A 16,946-nucleotide genomic window follows, 5' to 3' on the forward strand; every position below is an offset into this window, starting at 1 on the left:
GGAGCTCCTGGGGGGGCCTGTCGCGTCGGGACTCTGTGGGCCCTCTCCACTGCGAAAGCGGTGGACAGTTGCTCGCGCCCAAACACTTCCGCCAGCCATGTTTCAACAAAGGCCTCAGGCTTGGCCCCTTCTACCTTCTCAGCGAAGCCCACGAATCGAAGGTTGTTGCGGCGGAGGCGATTTTCGAGGTCATCTGCCTTAGCGGTGTTACTGTGGGCATGCCTCTGGACCTCTCGCAGCTGCTCCGGCATCGGGCCGCATGTGTCTTCCAGCGCGCCGATCCGCCTTTCGGCCTCCGTCGTCCTCTCTCGCAGTTTCTGCAAATCCTGTCGAATTATAGACAGATCCTGCTTGATCTCATCCGTCTTAGTATTGATCAGCGTGGCACTCGCCTCCGTTGATGCCCTGATCTCCCGCAGAATGTCAAGCAGGGTTGTTTCGTCATCTGCCGGTGGGGTGGGTGAGGAGGGAGCGCTTGGTGGAGTGTCGGCGCCATCTTGCCTCTCCTCGCGGGCAAATTTCCCCAGCTTCCCTGCTGCCACAGAGGCCCGTTTCTGGGCTCTATTTTGCCCCATTAGTAGTCTCTGGGGTAAAGGGTGCCCGTGTCCGTCTTCCAGAGCCGTTGTAAGAATCAAATAGGGTGCCCAACTCAGAATAATAAGGGCTCAGGGAGAAGAGCTGCGCAATGTACGTCTGATCACATCTAGCCTCAGGCCACGCCCCCGCAGGGGACCTTTTTACCCATAAAGTGGATCACCGTACCAGAGACCACCCCTTTAGACTAGAAGAAAAGAACTTTCATTTGAAGCAACGTAGAGGGTTCTTCACAGTCAGGACAGTGAGGTTGTGGAATGCACTGCCGGGTGATGTTGTGATGGCTGATTCAGTTAATGCCTTTAAGAATGGCTTGGATGATTTTTTGGACAGACATAATATCAAAGGCTATTGTGATACTAAACTCTATAGTTAGTATAGGTATGGGTATATAGAATTTTAATTAAAAGTAGGGAGGGGTGTGTGTATGGATGCTGGGTTTTCATTTGGAGGGGTTGAACTTGATGGACTTTGTCTTTTTTCAACCCAATTTAACTATGTAACTATGTAACTATGTAACTATGAAACTAGCAACTTGCCATCATTTTGTTTGCAGAGGGCAATGGGAGTTTCCATGGTTTTATCTTTTTACAATGCAGTGAATGACATATGAAAGCCTGAGCATTAATGGCACCATCAGACCAAATAGACAGAATTCTAAAGTAATATTTGCATACATAAGAAAAACCAAAAGACAAGGGGTTATACTAATTTAGTTGACTGATAATGCAAACATCATATGACCATCTTTTAGTTGTAGTACTGCATGTTAATGACTAATAACTAACAACTAACAAGGTTATACTCAATTGGCTAAAGATGATGGGTAAAAACATAAAAAGGGCATAGAATACCTGACGGGTGCAGTGTCGATTCCACACCTATCCCTCTACCTCCCCATTAACATTTTTAACCTTTTTAACAACCGTTTGTATAACAAACCTTTAAACCTTTAACATATTATTCCCCACCTGGGGAGGAGGGAATCGGGGTGGGGTATCTGTACCCAAACTGCCAAGATAGGTTCCTGTTCCTTTCTCCTAACCCTAAACCGGGCTGCATACTACACTATGAGGACCCAGGCCTACCAGGCTACTTCTACTGACTATGAAATACCCCCCTTTTAACTTCCCCTGGGGGTCCTTGCAAAGATACCCCCCACAACTGCGACTAACACACATATTATAGGGAGGGAGGGTGGGATGCTGCGTCCTTCTTCCTCCACGTCCCGGCGCCGAATGGTAAGTATTACCGCTGTTCCTTCCTCTGCTCCTTCGCCCGGGACTCACCAGCCAATCAGCACCTGCAACAGAAAAAAGGGGGAGGGGCGGGGATCGCTGTACTCCTAAGGCCCCGTCAAGACCCTGTTGCCCCTAGTCAGGCCGTGGGGTCCCCGTACAGTACTTGTATGACAAGTAAGAATATGCACTCTACAAACATCATTAAAAGATCTATGTTGTGTCTTTTTTTTTATCTTAATTCTTCTTTTGAATTTGAGGCAAGATAGTCATGTGAATTTATTTTGGTTTCTGTATTATTCTCGAGTTTATCTGAGGCTGCTGCCAGCTCATCTTGCAGTATTATTCATGAAAACGCTACAAGCTTATCTCATTCAATTGTCATTATTGGCTTATAATACCCTTTGAAAAAACAGTAGGACTCATGTTCTAGCAGTCCATGGGGCATTACTTAAAATCAACAGGAACATGCTCAGCTGAACAGGGCCATGAATGAACTCATAATTCTGGGCTAACTCTATATTTTCTTATAGTCTGTATACTTGAGGAAACACGAGGGATCTGTGTGATCTGAAACATGTTGCTAATAAAAGAACAGCAGTAAAGTTCTGCAGTTTTGTGTTGTTCTTTCCAATTTCGATATAATTTGGTTCTTTATGGTGTATCCTTGTAGGGGTTCAGCTTATATGGAAAAAAGTGGAGTGTACTTGAGGGTATTTTATTTTCAAATGTGAAAGCAGTTGAAAATCTAGTTTACTTATTGTCACTTGCCATTGCATAGTTTCATGCAATAGCATTTATTGTCAGTTGTTGCCAGAAGGTATTTTTTTTTTATTATAAGCTTCAAAACAACCTATCCACAGGTAATGAAAGAGTTATACAGCAGAAAAGATCAACTAATGCCTTAAATCCATGCTTTTAAAAAAAAGGTATTCCCAAGATATTTCAGTATTTGTAATAGTCTGTAAGAGCTTTACAACTTAAAAAGATCATCAGATGTATTATACAATTAAAAAATAATACTGAAATTTATTTTTTATTTTATACCTACACTGAAGGTTTCATATTTGGTTGATTATCTATGTTTGCAGGCAATCTACACCATAAGGAGAATAATAGTAGGTTGATTATCTATGTTTGCAAGCTATCTACACCATAAGGAGAATAATATTAGGTCGATTATCTATGTTTGCAGGCAATCTACACCATAAGGAGAATAATATTAGGTTGATTTTCTATGTTTGTAGGCAATCTACATCATAAGGAGAATAAATGTAATTGATGATAATACTATAGAGTGCTTACCTGTACAGTTGTTTATTTATTCCTCTATACAGGTGTGGAATCCCTTATACGGAAACACATTATCCAGAAAGCTCCAAAAAGGCCATAGACTCCATTTTTAGCAAATAATTCTAATTAATAAAAATCATTCCCCCTTTCTCTGTAATAATAAACAGTACCAGATCCCAACTAAAATAATGAATCCTTATTGGAGGCAAAACAATCCTATTGGGTTTTATTTAAAGTTTAAATGATTTTAGCAGACTTACTGTAAGGTATGGTGATCCAAATTACAGAAAGATCCCTTATCTGAAAAACTCCAGTATTCTCAATAAGAGGTCCCATACCTGTACAGCAATTGAGGTCAAAATATTATTTAAAGGACCTGAACCAATGTTTTAAACGGCAACCTAACCTAACTTTGGAATTATATGTTCTTATGTTTATATACTGCAGCTGTGAAATTTGTTTAAATTGTTTTAAAATTAAAGGTATTTTAATAAAACTGTGCATTTGCCCTTATACCTGATTATACATTGCAATCCCACAAACAAATCATGGACAATAAATTGCAGTATCCAGTTAGTAGGCATTATACAAAAGATGTAATTTACACTTCAGTGGACCTGACATAAACCAGAACCTAGTAGGTTTGACTGGTATGGAATAAGGGAAAAACAGATACTGTATATGGGACCTTCCTAATGGGTTAGTTTCAGCCATCTCCCACCATAGGATGGAAGTACGGGTTTTTATATAACCTATTTAACTGATTTTATTGATCATTGCAAATTAGTTTATTTAGAAATTGTCCTGAATGTCCAAGGTAGCAGGTAAAGGGATTTAAATGGAGCCCTGGTCATTTTATTACTTTTATTTAAAAAATGTTATATGTGACAGGGTAGCAAACCAGCCAGGAACTTTAATCAACATTAAAAAACAGGACTATCAGCGAAGACATGATTTATAGGTAACTTATAGGGGGTTATTTATCAAAATCAGAAAAATATTCTCACTATCTTCTGAAAACCACTCTAACCAAATCCACACAGACTCCCCGCCCATTTAGCAATAAATTTAACAAAAATTTCTTGTGCCTGATTTTCGCGTCTGCGATTTTTTTGTATTTGACTCCCAAAACCCAGATATCATCAGATTATTGAATGAAATCTGCCATTGACTTCTACATGACCTCGGCAGGTCTGAGTTGGAGTACTTTTTTATTCAGACTTTTAACACCATCGGGTCTCGAAATATTCTAGTTGTTTTTCTACAAAAAAATTGTTTTTCCAATTTAAAAGATGGACTTTAATATATAAACCCCATAATATACATAAATATTTTGAGCAGTAGTTTCTTAGTGTAAGTATCACTTTAAAGGACAAGAAAAGTCCCCCATGTTAGATTGCTAATACCACTATAAACCACTACACCGGCTCAATCACACTGGAGCTAGGGCTTTGGTTATTGCACATAAGCAGTAAAGTAAAACCTTCTGATTTTACTATACCAGGCAAGCAAGAATTAGAATCTGTATCCGGGATGCCTGAGACATAGGGGGAAAAGTAAGTAATATCTGATCCAGGCCTGTGTCCAGAAACAGGGAGCAGATTTTGGAACAAACATATTTATACAAGGCATAGAAACAACCACTTGCCGCAGTAGCCTTGAGAATGTACAAGCAACATAGGAGAGCACCAAAGGGTTACAGAACATGTGCAATTTTTGTTTAACTATGTGAATTATTTAGGGTCTCATGGACAAGGAAAATAGAACATAGTCAACTAATTCCCTCCATGGAATATGTATTTATATTTGGTTATATTCACTTACACTTTATATGCTTTGAATCTCAGACATTAAATGACCAGTAACATCAACAAAATGTAATTGTTTTAAAGTAATAAAAATATAACGCAGTGTTGCCCTGCACTAGTAAAACTGGTGTGTTTGCTTCAGAAACACTACTATTGTTTATATAAATAAACTGCTGTGTAGCCATGGGGGCAGCCATTCAAAGGAGAAATGGCTCAAGTTACACAGCAGATAGCAGATAAGCTCTATAGAACATAATGTTATCTGTTATCCATTTTTTTACTGTGCCATATAGCCTTTTTTCCATTTCTGCCATTGCTACTCAGCAGCTTGTTTATATGAACACTTTAATTTTTGGTGTTACTGTTCCTTTAAATCATTATATTACATTATGTTATACCTTCCTCTCAGTTACAAGTTTCAGTTCATGTAGTGCAGGCTTACAAGACAGCAAGGGGATTATTTATCAAGGTCCGAATTTATCTCAATATCGGCTGCTACAAACTCCCATCTAACCGGCTCGGGTTTTCCATGCTTATTTATTATTACATTTTCCCAAAAAATACCTTTGCGGGAAAATCTCCAAAATTCACGATTTTTTCTTGAATTTTCCCTGAAAACTCTGAATTTTTCAGAGTTTTCCTCCGAAAGCTCTGAAAACATCGTGAAATTGCCAGAAACCCCTGACACAACCATTCCCATTGACTTTTATGCAACCTCGACAGGTTTGAGATGCCGTGTTTTTATATTTGGGCTTTTTAGCCCTCTGAGTTTAATAAATTCCGAAAAATTCGTGATTTTTTTAAGCCTATTATAACACAAAAAATCACGAATTTTCGGGGAATTTCGGGCATTCGGAGCTAAATAACCCCCCAAGTGCACAGCACTTAATAAGAAGGTAAATCAGATCTGCTTTTTAGTTGCCTATAATGTCGGACATTTAAAATACAAGTCAAAACGCACATGAAAGCAAAATTATATATGAATGCATGAAAGCTAAATATATAATGATGTATGTTAATTGTTTGTAATTATGTAGAAATACTGTTCTATCTGCCTTTTTTGCAGAGGGCATATAAACTCAACTCTATGTTATCATGACTTAGGTTCTGGCAATTTACAGATGTTTTACTCAATTAATTTGTTCTTCTATTCAAAAATAAAACATGGTTTCCATGGAGACTGCTACATTACATGATAGCAAGTTATCTCTCGGCAGCAGAATGTTTTCTTAACTAAGAACAAAACCCACACACTTATGTGTCAAGCAATTGGAGCACTATTTATCAGAATTAGAAAAAATATACCTCATCTGCTATATGACTATAAACAAGCCTATTACTATTATGTTAAATCATTTCCACTGCAGGAATTAATATGTTACATATCCCCACAGCCATAAATGTAATTATGTGTAAATACATTTCAAGTTGGTATTAAAGGAAAACTATACCCCCAAATTGAATACTTAAGCAACAGATAGTTTATATCAAATTGAATGACATATTAAAGAATCTTACCAAACTGGAATATATATTTACATAAATATTGCCCTTTTACATCTCTTGCCTTGAACCACCATTTTGTGACTCTATCTGTGCTGCCTCAGAGATCACCTGACCAGAAATACTACAACTCTAACTGTAACAGGAAGAAGTGAGGAAGCAAAAGGCACAACTCTGTCAGTTAATTGGCTCATGTGACCTTACATGTGGTTTGTATGTGTGCACAGTGAATCTTACGATCTCAGGGGGCAGCCCTTATTTTTTAAAATGGCAATTTTCTATTTATGATTACCCAATGGCACATACTACTAAAAAAGTATATTATTATGATAATGGTTCATTTACATGAAGTAGGGTTTTACACATGAGCTGTTTTACTCAGTATCTTTTAATAGGGACCTACATTGTTTGGGGGGTATAGTTTTCCTTTAATTTATATGCATGATTGTTGGGTTACTGGATATAATAATAAATCAAAGTATTTTTGTCACAGGTCCCACACAGAGTGCAACAATTATTTCATATAGAATATCAGCATGGGTTGCAGGTGTATATATTCACATAACAAGATAAGATACTTTATTTAAACAATTTATTAAAACCAACGATTTGATCACTGTGATCTTTCTCAGGAAAAACACAACAGGTAGTGGATAGAACAAATGTTTAAAAACCAACCTACAAAAAAATGGCACCAACGGCAAGAACAGCAACCACTGTAATAAGTACTGTAATTCTTCCATAACATACATTTTTTAACAAGCACCTGCATTAATGTATGGATTTATTATTAGCTAAACCAAAGCAAGAAGGAGACTTCCTTGAAACTCTCGTGGAAATGAAGGGTATAATTACAGAATACTAGATCCAAAGTTGCATACTGTAAATCATACCTGTAGTACAGTATGAGTGTTCCTGCCTCTGTCCAGTTTCATTGCCATTGGCTTAAGAGGAAATATAAATTAGCCCAATAAGGTCTCATTCAATCAACCTTATGAGGTTTATTTATTAAAGGTTGGATTTTAGTGGTTTTAGAGGTTTTTGAAACCATGCATAAACTCAAAAATTCTTAAACCACAATTGTCAATGAATATATTAAAGGATCAGATTATAATCATTGCAAACGGAAAAAAAAAGCACCAAACAATGCGGAAAAAACACGAATACCTAAAAAACAAAAATTGTTACATAATGGGACTTTATATACATTTTCAAGTCTCAAAAAAATTAAAAAATAAAATGGTTGCTAGTGCGGCACAAGGTTGAAGTTATGCTGCACTAGTGAGTCTCTTTCCCTTGTGGTGAAAAAAGCTTAAAGCACCACTAAGTTAAATAGCAAAAGAACCCCTTAAAGGGCAGCAGTCCAGGTGCTACATACCCCATTTTATATTATTTCACCTTTGAGGCTGTGTAATGTTCACAGTAATATTCATTAAATTTTCTAAAGCCTGCTCTTGTGGGGGAACAATATCAATCAAGAAAGGTAATGTAAGGAATCATCCTGCTGCCGGGTTTGAACCAGGGACCTTATGCATTGCAGCCTGTTGCCTTACTATTCAGGCAGATTGCAGGGACCTTATGCATTGCAGCCTGTTGCCTTACTATTCAGGCAGATTGGAGATATAGGCTTACACTGCTCTGAGGTTCCTATGGCTATCCTTAGTGCTGTTAATTATACTCAGCTGATCTTCATTAACTGGCAGGTGCAGCCTATCCCTAATTAGCTTCCAGCAGATGGTCCTTATTTAAACCATGAATTGGATTCCCTCCTTGCCAGTTCATAGGTCTCCATACCTGCTGGATACCAGGTCTACGTTCCTGATTTCCAAGTTCTAGTGTTACCTTAAGGAGACTTGCTTATGTCATATCTTTATTATAGACAGAAGTGTATATTTTATGTATATGTTGTGTGGTGTATTTAAGAATGCTATGTGATTAGATGGTATCAGGACACAACAGATACAAGCTTCAGAGACACCCTATGTAGCACACTGTTGTTAAGTCCCCTTTGACTAAGAGCAGCTGAGAATTCAGTCCTTCCTGTCTCCAAACTGCCTTTTCCACCTTCCATTGTCCTGATTCTTGAATGGAATGACTCAGGAATCCATGCCCTACTCTGCAAGACTGACCAATCAGAACCTGACACATGTACCTATGCTCAGTCTTTAGGTTAATACAATAGGCTAAGTCAGTCAGAGAGTTCTGGAGAGTTCTGGAGTGAGGACACGGATGCCAGACCAAATGGAAGGATGAGGCAGTGGATTTAGATCCAACATATACATATTTGTAATTGTCTTTATAAATATTTGTTATACAGTCTATGTAGTATAACTTGGTTTATGTGTATTATTTCTGTAGATATGTGTCAATAGCTTTTGTAAATAAATATATATTTTGATTCAACTATCTCTTTCATTAAAGAACCCTTATAACCAGAAATACTTATGTACATGTGTATATGAGAATAAATATACATATTTACATAAATATATCTTTGGTCAACGCTAGTCTGACCCTGTTTCTGTACTCTCTCCCATGCTGGTATTACCCGGTTCTTATTCCTGTTTCCCAAAGCTCCCTGTCCTTGTTTCCCTTTCAGGCTAGTGTATGCCTGTCCCTGGACTTTTTATAACCTTGAGCTGCTGGGCCAGTAAGTTGTTCATTTTATTATCCTGCCTGTTTCAGTACTATGGAACTCATTTACTTTATGTTGGCTAAATAAACTCTCTAACTGCAAGCATCCTTCTATTCTCGTTGCCAGTCTACTGCCTCCTACTTTATACTTTAAATATTGACCCAGTGGCCCTACTGGTCATTCCATTGTGGGATTTGGGCCACTTGACGTGACGGGTACCCACTGATCCAATCCGATCTCCCACGTGCATTGTCCCAAACCTGTAGATAAAGGAGAAACTAGGCCTATGATGGCATGTCTATGAACATGAAACATGTCAATGTTTGCTGGATAAAAAAAATCTTGATAAAGAATAAAGAATGGGGTGCCGCTCGAAACATTGCATTATGCTGCTGTCCTGTAATGTAAACATTAAAGATGGTTTTATTTAAACTGGAGTGCTGTCTATGGAAAGAAAAATCTTTTACCTCTAAATAATCCTGAGGGTACTTGCCATTTGATCTATTGGACAATGATCTAGTGGCCCAAGACCACCATTTCCTTAATGTCCTACATCGTAATTTCCTCCATTCCTTGGTAACTTTGTCAAAGTTCTTTTAAATGGCACCCATTCCTTCTGTCATGTAAAGTGAAATGAATTGTTAATTGTATTACTTTCTATTAATTTTTATGATATTATTTATAGTTTAAATGTAATATATACAGTACTATTGCATTGTTTTTGTATTACCTGTTACTGCTTTGTTTTATAACCAACATTGTTATATTATTATTGTGATGGGTCACAGAAGGAGGATATAGCACTTTGCCTTGTAATTGGTGCAAAAGGGTTAGACCACTCAGGAGAGAGGTGTATGAATTATTGCTGGAGCTCTCCTAAGACTAATCATGAAGGAAGTCTCTCCAGCCTACCACAGGTTTTCAGCCTAATACATAGTGCTTCATGTGTTAGAGACAACCTGAGATATTAGTATATTTCAACATCAGAGATGCACAGATATATAGTTTCAATCTCTAGTAATCTGGATTCCTTGCAAACGTATTTATAAAACCAAGAGCAAGCAAAAAGGATGAAATCACAGCTATTAACACTAATTACACAGTGTCTTATAAAAAAGAATTATCCAAGGCCACAAGCACAGCAGGTTTAATTGCTTGGTCCTATAAATATGTTATTAGACCCAGTCAATGGTTTAGCTCTCAAAGTGCTGCTGTTGAAGAGGAAATGCATCAAATTACATTTTCTGCCTAGTTCATAAGTATCTGTTAAAATCCAAGGTAATAGCATTCATGTTTTTTTATTTTTATTGTTTTGAGCGGTTATATAATTATATAGTTATGTGTTTTAGTATCTTGGTTGTGGTATCATGTTAAATCCAACTGTTTTTAATTTTTCAGCACTAGCACCATCAGACATGATTTCAAGAAGCAATGTTCCCTTGAAGATAAGTTCTTGGCACATCATTCATGGCATTCCAAAAGGCTTATTATGACAGGTTGCTTATCAGGCTTATTATGATAGGTACATGAGTAAACAACTGAATATACCAGTTTATTGCGTTACCCATATAGCTAAGTTAGATTGTACTAATAGAATCTTTTCAGGTGACTTATGAGTATGTTAAAAAGTACACAGACAAAATACTCAAGTGACTTCTGTGTGTCCTGCTCTATAGGGAGCAATTTGTTGCCTCTTTTACAATTTCCTTCAGTGTTTACTGAAGGAAAAAAACTAACTAGTGTCATTAGCCTTATAGATGCAGTAAAAGGCAAGAGACAAATGCAATTGAACCTTTTTGTGAATCAATTTCACAGAACCACTGGACATTAATGAAATAGCACTGACTGTCCTGCAAAAGGAAATAAAGGTCTGGCTGTTCCAGAAATACACAAATAGATCAGCCATCTTTTCCATCAAGGCAATATACAACTGAGCTTATAGAAACAAGTATTTTTTTAAAGTGTATTTTTATTTTGTTTTTCATGATACAATAATGCAGTATTTCAAATCTCAGCAGTATTTTTCAAATCTGATATTACTTGCCTTTTGTCATTGTCCTTCCTGCCATGACAAAGCTGAAGATAAATACTACCATAACCTTTGCACTGTATTTAGGTATATTTTACAAAGCTTACCCATCGGCAGTATTTCTTGTTTTTCTCTGGAGAAAGAAAAACCAATCAGGAGATCTCGGATTAAAAGGTACAGTATATTGTCTTGATTGAATTAATTGTGTCTGGCCTGTTCAACTGTCACTTAAAGACTGGTGTTCATTCTCTAGACTGAAACATTACAAAGGGGCTTTGTGTGTATTGGTTGCCCCTTTCATGGGCACAATTATTTAGTATTATCCTACGGCTTTTGTGGTTAGAGGTATTTAATTTTTTTTTTTTTTAAGAAATGCTGTTCTCCAGACTTACATAGCAATCAGATGACCCAAGTTATTAGTCTAGTTCTGATATCAGACTAGTTATATGGAATGCTAATATTGGTTTTCTCATGACCCCAGTATTTGAGTGGCGACCAATAACTACTTATTAATATGGGGATTATGTGCCTGCCATGTTCCATGTGGGCCAATGCCGACATCTTGACGCCGGTGTGATGATGTCACACACATGGGAGAACTTTGAAATAAAAGGACTTCCAGGTCACAGGATCGATGCCCGAATATAGGAATTGTTGAATCATGTTCTTGGGTTTCCTAAATTATTGCTATTCTTGGACTTTTTGACCTTTGCCTGAACTCTGGACTTTGATCATTGCAGCCATCCTTCTGAACTGTTGTCAGAAATCCTGACTACTGTACGTTTATTCTTGATCCCTTCGTACTGTGTATTGGACTTTAACCCCTAAGCTTCCTCCTTGGTCCAGACTTCTCCCGCTGGGAGCCGATAGGCCCCTGACAGTATATTCAGGCCATGGACCCCACTGTGGAAGCTATGCTTGATGGTGGAAGAGCTCTCCACGGATTGGCATCCCGCATGGAAGCGTATGAAGCTCAGCAGGTCCACATTGGGTAAGTTCTCGGATGCCTTCCACCTCCTTGGTCACAGGAAATCCTCCAGTCACAGTTGCTTCTTCCTCTGTGGCCTAATCGGCTGCTGAGCCCCGCATTCCTCCACCACCCCGCTATAATGGGGATCCTCAAGCCTGCAGAGGTTTTGTTACTTAGTGTCTGAACCAGTTTGAGTTTCAACCCTCGCAGTACTCCAGAGAACATGCCATGGTGGGGTATGTGATGTCACGTTTTGAGGGGCAACACCACTTTGGTAAAATAATTTTCCTCTGACCTTTGATGCCAAGGCCTTCCTCCAAGCCTTCCGTACTGTTTTTGACGCTCCTGGTCGTGTCACTAATGACACTTCCCGACTGCTACAGATCCAGCAAGGGAAACACAGTGACAGTGAGTACGTCATTGATTTCAGAACCTTGATGGCTGAAACTAACTGGAACAGTGAGGCTTATGCAGCGGAATTCTATCAAGGTTTGTTGACTAAATTCAAGGACGACTTCGTCTCCATGGATCCTCCTGAACTTTTGGAAGACCTGATTGCTCTCACCATCAAGGTAGACACCCGACTCTGGGAGCACCAGTCCGATAAAGAACAAAACAAAAGATTCCTGCCTGGTCTGGCAGAGACCATTCCTTCCCAATCCTGTCAACTCCCAATGCAGATTGGTCGGATGCATCTCTCTCTGAACAAGAGAAGCTCTGGAGACGTTTAGCTGGACTATGCCTATATTGTGGTGGAAAAGCCCATTTTGCCAATCGTTGTCCCCTGAAGTTGCTAGGATCTCCTAGCTCAGGTAAAACTGGGGAATTTTACCTGGGTGGCATTGAGCCCGCCCCCCAAAAGAACTCTCATAGATTTCTATTGCCTTTACAGATTTGGCTACCTGACAGGACTATCGATGTGTCTGCCTTTCTAGATTTGGGGTTGCAGGAAATTTCATGGATGTCGCCTTTGCCAAGTTCCTGAGAATTCCCCTATTCCCTCTATCTAATGCCCTGAGGCTTTTGGCGATTGACGATCAACCACTAACTTTGGAGATCATCTCTGAGACAACAGGAGATCTTCCACTTACGGTCTGAACTGTTTACCTGCTAAGTTCATTCATCGGGTGTCCCTTGCTGCTGCGATTCTCCCTCCTCATAGTTCTTATGATTGTCCCATCGAACTTCTTCCTGGTACCATGCCCCCCAGAGGTCGGACCTACCCTTTTTCTCCTGCTGAGACTTCCAGGATGAAGGAATATATCCAAGATAACCTCCAGCAGGGATTCATTAGACCTTCATCTTCTCTTGCAGGGGCTGGATTTTTCTTTGTGGGGAAGAAGGATGGTGGATTGCGTCCCTGTATAGACTACAGGGGACTAAACAAGATCACGGTGAAAAACCAATACCCTCTGCCTCTCATTTTGGAACTCTTCGATCAACTCTGAGGGGCTAAGATCTTCACTAAGTTGGATCTCCGAGGAGCTTACAACCTCATCTGCATCCGAGAGGGAGATGAATGGAAGACGGCATTCAAAACCAGAGATGGCCACAATGAATACCTGGTACTGCACTTCGGCCTCTGCAATGCCCATGTCGCCTTCCAAGAATTTGTAAATGATATCTTCAGAGATCATCTGGGGCAATCCATAGTCATGTATTTGAATGACATTTTAATCTTCTCCAAAGACTTGGAAAGTCACCAAACCCAGGTGAAAGAAGTTCTCTCCTGCCTGAGAGCCAAGCTGGAGAAGTGTGTCTTTGAGGTGCCTAAGATTCCCTTCCTGTGTTACATTATCTCTTGTGAGGGATTTGAGATGGATCTTTCTAAATTCTTGGCAATCCAAGATTGGCCTCTACCCACGAGCACCAAGGCCATGCAAAGATTTGTCGATTTCGCTAACTATTACCGACAGTTTATCAAGGGATTCTCCTCTCGTATTGCTCCTGTCTTGGCTCTCATCTGCAAGGGAGGAAAACCTAATGCCTGGCCCCCTCAAGCTCTGGAGGCTATTCAATCCCTGAAAGACTCATTTCCCTCTGTTTCTGTCCTTCAACATCCTGACCTTCTGCAAACCTTCTTCATTGAAGTAGATGCTTCTGAGATCGGGGTTGGATCTATACTCTCAGAGACAAGTTGCAGACGGGAAACTACACCCTTGTGCTTACTTCTCGAAGAAATTCTCTCCTGCCGAGCAAAATTATGGCGTCGGGAATAGTGAGCATCTGGCAGTTAAACTTGCACTTGAGGAGTGGTGACACTTTCTGAAAGGAGCTCCTCATCCTGTAACCATTTACACTGATCACAAAAACTTAATTAACTTAATTAATTCAGACTCTCAAGAGACTGCACCCTCGTCAGGCTCGGTGGGCACTCTTCTTCTCACAATTCAACTTTATTCTGACATACCATCCTGGCTCCAGGAATTGGAAGGCAGATGCCCTATCTTGATGCATTGTACCTGAGGGTCGCATCAGTGAAGATCAAGAACCAATTGTTCTCCCCCAAAAGATCATTGCTTTCCTATTTCCGCAACTGGCCAGCCAGATCTTATCTTTCCAGTCTTCTGCGAAACCCCGAACGAAACCCCCATAGGCATGGTGTACGTGCCACCCAAATTCCATATACGCATCCTTCAGCAAAGCCACTGTTCCAAACAAGCTGGACATCCAGGTGTCCATAAGACCTTTGAACTTGTTAATTGTCTCCTTTGGTGGCCAATCCTTCGGAATGATGTGAAAGACTTTGTGGCGGCCTTTGCCATTTGTGTCTCCTCAAAATCTAGTCATTCTCACCCTAGCGGGCTATTGCAACCTCTACCCATTCCTTCCCATCCTTGGACTAATTTAGCTATGGACTTTATTGCTGACCTACCACCTTCCAAGGGGAACACTGTGATATGGGTAGTTATTGAAAACTTCAGTAAAATGGCTCACTTTATCCCTCTTTGTAAACTTCCTTCTGCCATTGAACTCAGTTTTTCATTTAGCATATCTTCCAATTTCATGGATTTTCAGCAGAGATTGTATCTGCTCAAGATTCCTTCCCCAAGTTGGGTCCAAAATGTGTTGGTCCATACTCCATTGTGGAGATTATTAATCCTGTGGCTGTCAGACTTCAGCTTCCCCCTGAGATGTGTTTCATGTATCCATCTAAATCGGCAATTCTTAATCGATTCTCTTCGGAACAATATCCTCCTACTTCTGTCTCAAGAATCTCCAGAGGGTACTGTCAGGAGCACCCGATGGTGCTCCCGTCTCCGGCATGACATCACGCTCCCGTTGCGAACTTTGATATAAAAGGACTTCCAGGTCACGGGTTGGATGCCCTAAAATAGGATTGCTGAATCATGTTCCTGGGTTTCCTAAATTCCTGTTATTGCTATTCTTGGACTTTTTGACCTTTGCCTGAACTCTGGACTTTGATCATTGCCGTCAGCCTTCTGAACTTTTGCTGAAATCCTGACTACATTTATTCTTGGTCCCTTTGTACCGCGTATTGGACTTTAACCCCAAAGCTTATTCCTTGGTCCGGACTTCTCCTGCTGGGAGCTTATAGGCCTCCTGACAGTGCCCCTTATAGAGGTTGTGGAATAAACTCAAACAAATCTGTTTTAATATTATTATTATTGTTGTTGTTATGATGAATAATAATAATAATAATGTTATCCCATTCTGTACAGCATGCAGCTTTCAGTTTATTTAGCTGATAGATAAAGATGAACATTATTTATATACCTAATTCTACAGTTGACAATCATGGCTTAAAATGTTCAAATTGGGTGACTGTGTTGATTACAAACTATGTTTTATGTTTCTTTATAAATGGAACTGAACATACTCTCTGGTTGTGTATAGGAAAAATGTATTGTGTACTGGATAAAAAAAGTATTTTTGAGTTGTATTCTTGCAGATAACTAAAATGGAAGTATTTACTGGCTTTTGGTCTGTTAAGTAAGCTGATAAAATGTACTGTATACATGTCAATATTGCTGCTGCTCAGGATTGTGGACATCCTTAAGAACCTTCCAAACATAAACTGTACAAGATACTGAAAAAAAATGTAAATGTGTACTGATTTATGTCATGTGTTGTTAGTCATTGTTTGTACAGGTCCTGTGCGTTCTGTGTTAGTACCAAGCATTATCCTTTAGTGAACAGTTTGGTGATAGCAGCTCAGTCAGAGATTTTGGCTTCATAAATCACTTATCAATTTGTTCCTTTTTATTTTTGGCTTTTAGAGGAATATTGAATTGCTATACAAGCAATTAGTAAAAATTGTTATTTCACTGTAAAAGTTGTTTTTTATTATTTTGCCCAACAGTTGTAAATCAATTTCCCTCTATATAACAAAGGCCTCGTTTTAGATTGCTTGGATGTAGGAAGTGAAGCAAACATCATTTTTTTAAATACACACATTGAACTGAACCTTTTTTTTAATAAAAGATACAAAATCTGAGCAGTGAAAATACATATTAAAAACAAAAAATATATTAAATAAATATTGCCTTTTTCACTTGATTTTCATTATATTGATGGATTCTATGGAACACTTGCTAGGCTTCTCCAAGTCTTTTTCTGCTTCAGAAAATGTAAAACATTCCTTTTGTGCAACCAATCAAGACCACCATAACACAATATGCATAAATATCAGTAACTTTCCAAGGATCAACATGTATGCATTATATAAAGCATAAGGGGCATTTTCTGAAATAATTTTATGGCAATGTAAAATTCTAAATGGCAATAGTGAGATATTTCATGGCTATGAAATATCACAAGATCACAAGATCTACATGAGCAATTCTTTTGTATTGCTCCCAATGTGTTAATTAGGCTGTTTCATTTAATAAAACCTAAACTCAGGATAATGCAG

The sequence above is a fragment of the Xenopus laevis genome, chromosome 5S, assembly GCF_017654675.1.
Source record: "Xenopus laevis strain J_2021 chromosome 5S, Xenopus_laevis_v10.1, whole genome shotgun sequence".
Classification (NCBI taxonomy): Eukaryota; Metazoa; Chordata; class Amphibia; order Anura; family Pipidae; genus Xenopus; species Xenopus laevis.